The following is a 7,500-nucleotide window of genomic DNA, read 5'->3' as shown; positions in this document are numbered from 1 at the left end:
TGTGCTTAAGACCATTACTTATGTTATTTTCAGCAGAACTTTGAATTTTACAAATGGATTGATTAAGAAATACTAATGAAGTCATCTTGAAACCCATTCCCTTTATTATAAATGCAATATTTCTTGAATATATACTCAAGTTCTTCATCTTCATCAATCCACAAGTGCATAATAAGCAACTTATAGACAGTATCCAGGCTTAATATTTAGCAAGAATATCTTAGTTAGGGTTTCTATTGCTGCAATGGAACATCATAACAAAAAGCAAGTTACAGAGAAAAGGATTTATTCGACTTACATTTCTACTTTGCAGTTCATCATTAAAGGAAGTCAGGACATGAACTCAAACATGGCAGGAAACTGGAGGTCGGAGCTGACATAGAGGTCATGGAGAAATGCTTTTTACTGGCTTGTTTATCATGGCTTGCATAGCCTTCATTCTTTCTCTTTTTATGAGAAAAAAATGTTTATTTAGTGTACTAAAATGAGAAAAGTGGTCGAGGAAGTATCTAAAAACGCACCTGTCCTGAAATTTGATTTTTTTTTTCTAAATTTCTTTGCCATTCTCAGAATTGAATTCAGAGTCTTGCAAATGTTCTGTAAAAATCCTAAACCTAATATGGGACACCTGTCCTAGTAACTACATTTTAAGTGTTCTTCTCTCTCCTTTCTTTTTCTTTTCAGTCAAAGAGGGATAGTTTATTGAACACTATACCCCAAAACTGATCAGGGCCACATTGACGTCTCAGGAGCTGAACTGTGACATTGAGTCAAAATCCTATGGGCTTTTAAGCCTGAGATCTGCAAACATCTGTGCCAAGATATCCCACCAATCAGGATAAAGGTATAGGAGACTTCCTTAGGAACATGTGTTTCTTGTACATTTTCCCACCTCCCACTAGTTGGGAAATTCACCTTTCGCAGTAGACTTGCCTTGTCTAATATTCTGGTCTTAACTTGCCAACAGAATGTCAGTTACCCATATCGCTTGTTGAGAGACCAGATCTTTTGGGAGCAGACTCTGTCATAGAGAACCTGACCTAAGGTAGAACTCAAGTTAACTAACAAGGCAGAATCTAGCACCAGTTTCCAGGTTATTCCACAATAGGCCTGTGCCTCCAGGTTAGAACCCTGGCACTTCACTTCATAACAACGACCAATCAAAAGAAAAGCAGAAGTTAAATTTATGGTTTGGCTCCCAATATAAGCCAATTGAGTTTAAGGCCATAATGGCCCCCCAATCAGATATGTGTCAGGCTAGATAACACTGTTTTGCCTTTATAAATGCTTTCCTGAAACAAGGCTCTTGGCTCCATATTCCAGTCTTGCTATGTCAGGGTTGGCAGGGAGTCCAAACTGGAGCTTGCCATAAAGAGTCCCTAGTGTGACCGCATCAGAATTGACTCCTTGGCAGTCTTTTGGAGTTCACAAACACTTCCTCGCACAACACTCTCTGCCAAGTAGAATGTCAGTTTTCAGGGAGGTCTTGGGAACTTATAACTTTCCTCAACCACAACTCAAAATGGAAGTGTTAAATATTTGTGTTATCACCAAATCAGTGTATACAAAGCTTTGAGTTTGATTTCTGATGCAGTAATAGGGATATTTTACTTTGACTCAAACTTTCTCCTGTACACATGTTCTGTAGAGTCATAGATATCATGAAAAGAATAAATTATATTGATTCTGAGCTCATTGATAACTAAACCATTAAGAAATTGATTTCATTTTTTGAAAAGTATACATTCAATTCAATTATGCATGATTTAATTTTCAAATTCACATTTATTTTGTTCATATTCCTAATTTCTCTCAGGAATAAGTACTTGAAAATGATATGTCTTTTTTTTTTTTTTTTTAGAGGAGAGAACTGCAAGGCCATTTATTTTTCAGGGTTTTTAAAACTTTTAAAATCATTCAGAGTAGAGAGCAGGAAGGGAAGGAAATAATGTCTTCTGCCTACTCGACAAGGGCTTCTTTGACAGTGTACTTGCATCCAGAATTGGCCTCATTTGGCTCCTTTAGCTCTGAATCTTCCTGTACTTCCCAATTTTTCACTGATTTCATCAGGAGATGGCTTCTGTCAAGCCACTCTCTGGCCCATTTTTTCACTTCTGCTTCTTTCTCTTATTTATTTATTTATTCATTTTTTTATCTATTTATTTATTTATTTATTTTTACACTCCATATTTTATTCCCCCAACCCTTGTCGAGCCTCCAACTGTTCCACATCCCATACCTCCTCCCAAATCCCCTGTCTCCATTTGGATGTTCCAACCCCCACCCACCTGGCCTCTAAACTCCCAGGGGTCTCCAGTATTTTGAGGGTTATATGCATCATCTCTGAATGAACACAGACCGGGAAGTCCTCTACTGTATGTGTTGGGAGCCTCATATCAGCTAGTGTATGCTGCCTGTTTGGTGGTCCAGTGTTTGAAAGATCTTGGGGGTCCTCCTACAGGATAAACATTCTCCTCAGCTTCTTTCAGCCTTCTCTCTACTTCAACAACAGGGGTCAGCTGCTTCTGTCCATTGGCTTCTTTCTAAAAATAATCACAGTGCCATTATTGTCAAGGCTTTCATTTCCTTTCCCAGTGACTGAATACAGAGCCAGCTCTCCTCACTGCCCAAACATAACTTTTTAAATTAAATTTATTTACATCCACCAGTCCAGTGATGGCACCATCCAGAAGTTTCTGGTCCCTTCCCCATCAATCACTAAGATTATTGCCTTATAGCTAGATTTAATGGAGGCATTTTCTCAACTGAGGTTTTCTTTCAGATAACTCTAGCTTATGTCATGCTGACACAAAACTAGGCAGTACAGACAGAAATTCAAAAGGATGAAACTAGAAACATGTGCCTTTTCAGTGCCAATTTCAAGTCAAGAGTTTTAGCATTTAATAACATTTCATTCAAAAACCATAACCTAATAGAATATATCATCAATTACTTTCCCAGATGTACAGTCATGGATCAAGTCTCACAGAAAGCTTTTTGTATTGTTTTGCTTTGGTTTTTGTTTTTTTTAAAACCTGAGGCACAAGGAAGTGTACCTTGGTGGCTACTGTGCCAACTGCTAAGTACATTGTCTAAGAAAACCAATTTGGTTAATAGAGTACAGTCCCTGCTAACCTAAAATACCACTATCCAGGAAATTAATTAGCATTCAGAAGATAAATATATTTCTACTTCAAAATATGAAAAAATATACCACATAATTCACAATGTTGCTTTATGGGAAAAATTGTATTCTTCAAAGAATCAAGTTGGTCAGTTTTTCTAAAACTACAGAGAAAATCAAATGATAGTCTTATTAATTACTTGAATGAATTGAAAAATTCATAATATATATTTCTACAGAGATTAAAATCATAGGGACAGATGAAAGACTGATCATATTCCAGAAGACAGATAAGTGAACAGATCACAATAGCTCTAATTTATCTTCATTATACCATGTTTATGGTAAATCATTCAAGAAAACCTCTTGGTCATGAAATATTTAGGAAAATCTGTAAAGACTTCTGAAACAAGTCTTACAAGGCCTTACATGAGCAAGCAAGAAAATGTTATCTTGTCTATGTTCCTGACTGCCCTAATTATCCCTCTGACTCTAGAATTAGAGACCACATAAGCTTTAACTTTGAGTCATAACCAGATTTATTCATTGGGTTTCTCTGTTGTTTGAAGCATTAAGGACTGTTCCAACTTGTAATAAGGCCACATGCTCCACTATATTCATAGCAGACTCATTTACAATAGCAAGAAGCTGGAAAGAACCCAGATGTCCCTCAACAAAGGAATGGATACAGAAAATGTGGTACATTTACACAATGGAGTATTACTCAGGTATTAGAAACAATAAATTTATGAAATTCCTAGACAAATGGATGTATCTGGAGGATATCATACTGAGTGAGGTAATCCAATCACAAAAGAACTCACATGATATGTACTCACTGATAAGTGGATATTAGCCCAGAAACTTAGAATAACGAAGATACAATTTGCAAAACACATGAGAATCAAGAAAAAGGGAAGACAACGTATGGATACTTCATTGCTCCTTAGAATAGAGAACAAAATATGCATGGAGGGAGTTACAGAGACAAAGTATGGAGCTGAGATGGAAGGAAGGACCATCCAGAGACTGCCCACCCGGGGATCCATCACATAAACAGCCACCAAACGCAGACACTATTGCATATGACAGCAAGATTTTGTTGACAGGACCCTGATATAGCTATCTCTTGTGAAGCTATGCCAGTGCCTGGCAAATACAAAAGTGGTGCTCACAGTCATCTATTAGATGGAACACAGGGCTCTCAATGGAGTAGCTAGAGAAAGTACCCAAGGAATGAAGGGGTCTGCAACCCTATAGGAGGAACAACAGTATGAACTAACCAGTACCCGCAGAGCTTGTGTCTCTAGCTACATTTGTAGCAGACAATGGCCTAGTCTGCCATCATTGGGAAGAGAGGCCCTTGGTCTTTAAAGATTATATGCCCCAGTACAGGGGAATGCCAGGGCCAGGAAGCAGAAGTGGGTGGGTAGGGGAGTGGGGTGGGGGGAGTGTATAGGGGACTTTCGGGATAGCATTTGAAATGTAAATGAAGACAATATCTAATAAAAAAGTAAAAGAACTACAGTATTAACAGAAATTGCAATCATTTGATGGATTGAAAATTCAGACCATTCAGTGAAACTCAAATAATTATATGACTGTCGGTAGGTTGAGAGCACAGGAAACAAGAGGTTCTAGAGTAGGAAAAAAAGAAGAGTTTATAACACGAAAACTGTCAACTCTTAACATATTTTGAATAGTACACTTGTGAAATGAAATCACAGCTGGAGATAAAGCAGTTGTAGAACACTTATACAGCATGTGAAGGCCATGAGTTGCATCTCAACATTTCAAAGATGAAATATCAGTTCCAGGGAACATGAGGTAAAATGATAGAAGGTTGTATTTTTTTTGTTTTTGTTTTTTGTTTTGTTTTTTTTGTTTGTTTTGTTTTGTTTTTTGAGACAGGGTTTCTCTGTATAGCCCTGGCTGTCCTGGAACTCACTCTGTAGACCAGGCTGGCCTCAAACTCAGAAATCTGCCTGCCTCTGCCTCCCAAGTGCTGGGATTAAAGGCGTGCGCCGGTTGTATTTTTTAAACAATGAAACTCATGACCACAACTTCCACATAGAAAACTCCATGTTGAAGAGCAAGGAGAATGAATGGCAAAAGAACAAGTAGGAGTTCAGGTGGAAAATGGTAAGAATAAGCACTAAGACAATAACAGTGAAAAAGTAGGAAGGAAAAAAAAAGAGAAATATTTCATTTCAATATAAAAGCAATTATGTAATACTTTATAGTGATATGTGGTGACCACATGGATACAGCAAATAAATGAATAGAAAGAAATAAAGGCTATTCTTTGATATCTGACTTCAACTCTTAGGGAATTATGAAAGTATTTCACTAAACAGTGAAGTTAGTTCAAGTTTTGCATTCAGCTCTGAAACTTGCAGCCCAATTTATTTTTTCCATAGGTGATTTAGATAAACCTCTTCTGTCCCCTTATGAAATCTAGATTTTTTTGTCTTTCTTTGATAATTTTGCTCTGCACTTTATATTTTGCTGTTAGCACCACACCTACAAAGCATAACAAAAACAAATGCAAAATGCATCCATCATCCCTGTATTCCACCTAATTACTTCATGTGTATTTTTTTCACAGCACATTTTCATGCATTCATAATCAAATTTCTTGAACTCTATTTCCTTTTTCATCTTCTTTTATATAAGATGTTGAGTGTGTCTGTGTTAGAATTCTCTAAATTAATAGAACTGAGAGGATGAACACACACATATATTGTTATTATTATTATTATTATTATTATTATTATAGTGACTTTCAGACTGAAACGTGAGGAGTCCAACAATGGTGTCTCCTGCTAAATTATCCAAGGATCTGGTAGTTGTTCTGTACACAAAATGTGTATCTAAGCAGTTGCAATCTGATGCCAGAGTTCTCGGGAAGTACTAGGGAGATGATAGTTTCTAGTCTACACTGGGATTCCAAAAGAAGTAGGTTCTAACATGAGTGCAGGAATGTCGCAGGAACACTATACAAGAACTTGCCAATAAGAGTAAGAGCCAACATGCAAAAGCTCAAATCCTTTCTTTTTCCATTTCCTTTTATATGCACTGCCATGAAGTGTGATTTAGGGTGAGTCTTCTGACCTCAAATGATCTATATTTTACAGTAAGTCTCCAAATTCAAATAATCAAGCCAACAAAAACCATTTACATTTGTGCCCAGGGGCTTGGTTAGAATTATTTCAATATGTAATATGGTTGACAAACAAGTCACAGTATCATTTAATGTTCTCTTTTTTTTAATTTATTTTTTTAATTAGGTATTTTCTTCATTTAGCTTTCCAATGCTATCCCAAAAGTCCCCCATACCCTCCTCCTCACTCCCCTACCCACTCACTCAAACTTCTTGGCCCTGGCGTTCCCCTGTACTGAGGCATATAAAGTTTGCAAGACCAATAGGCCTCTCTTTCCAATGATGGCCGACTAGGCAATCTTCTGATACATATGCAGCTAGAGACAGGAGGGCTGGGGGGTACTGGTTAGTTCATATTTTTGTTCTACCTAGAGGGTTGCAGACCCCTTTAGCTCCTTGGGTACTTGCTCTAGCTCCTCCATTGGGGGCCCTGTGAGCATCCACTTCTGTGTTTGCTAGGCCCCAGCATAGCCTCACAAGAGACAGATATATCTGTGTCCTTTCAGCAAAATCTTGCTAGTGTATGCAATGGTGTCAGAGTTTGGAGGATGATTATGGGATGGATCCCTGGGTATGGCAGTCTGTAGATGGTCCATCCTTTCGTCTCAGCTCCAAACTTTGTCTCTGTAACTCCTTCCNTGGGTGTTTTGTTCCCAATTATTATAAGAAGGGGCAAAGTGTCTACACTTTGGTCTTCGTTCTTCTTGAGTTTCATGTGATTTGCAAATTGTATCTTATATTTTGGGTATTCTAAGCTTCTGGGCTAATATCGACTTATCAGTGAGTACATATCATGTGAGTTATTTCGTGATTCAGTTAGCTCACTCAGGATGATGCCCTCCCGGTACATCTACTTGCCTAGGAATTTCATAAATTCATTCTTTTTAATAGCTGAGTAGTACCCCAATGTGCAAATGTACCACATTTTCTGTATCCATTCCTCTGTTGAGGGACATCTGGGTCCTTTCAAGCTTCTGGCTATTATAAATAAGGCTGCTATGAACATAGTGGAGCATGTGTCCTTCTTACCGGTTGGAACATATTCTAGATATATGCTCAGAAGTGTTGCAGGATCCTCCAGTAGTACTATGTCCAATTTTCTGATGAACCACCAGACTAATTTCCAGAGTGGTTGTACAAGCTTGCAATCCCACCAACAATGGAGGAGTGTTCCTCTTTCTCCACATCCTTGCCAGCATCTACTGTCACCTGA

This window comes from Mus caroli, chromosome X, assembly GCF_900094665.2.
Source record: "Mus caroli chromosome X, CAROLI_EIJ_v1.1, whole genome shotgun sequence".
Taxonomy (NCBI): domain Eukaryota; kingdom Metazoa; phylum Chordata; class Mammalia; order Rodentia; family Muridae; genus Mus; species Mus caroli.
The sequence above is the reverse complement of the archived record's forward strand: the minus strand, read 5'-3'. Positions refer to the sequence as shown.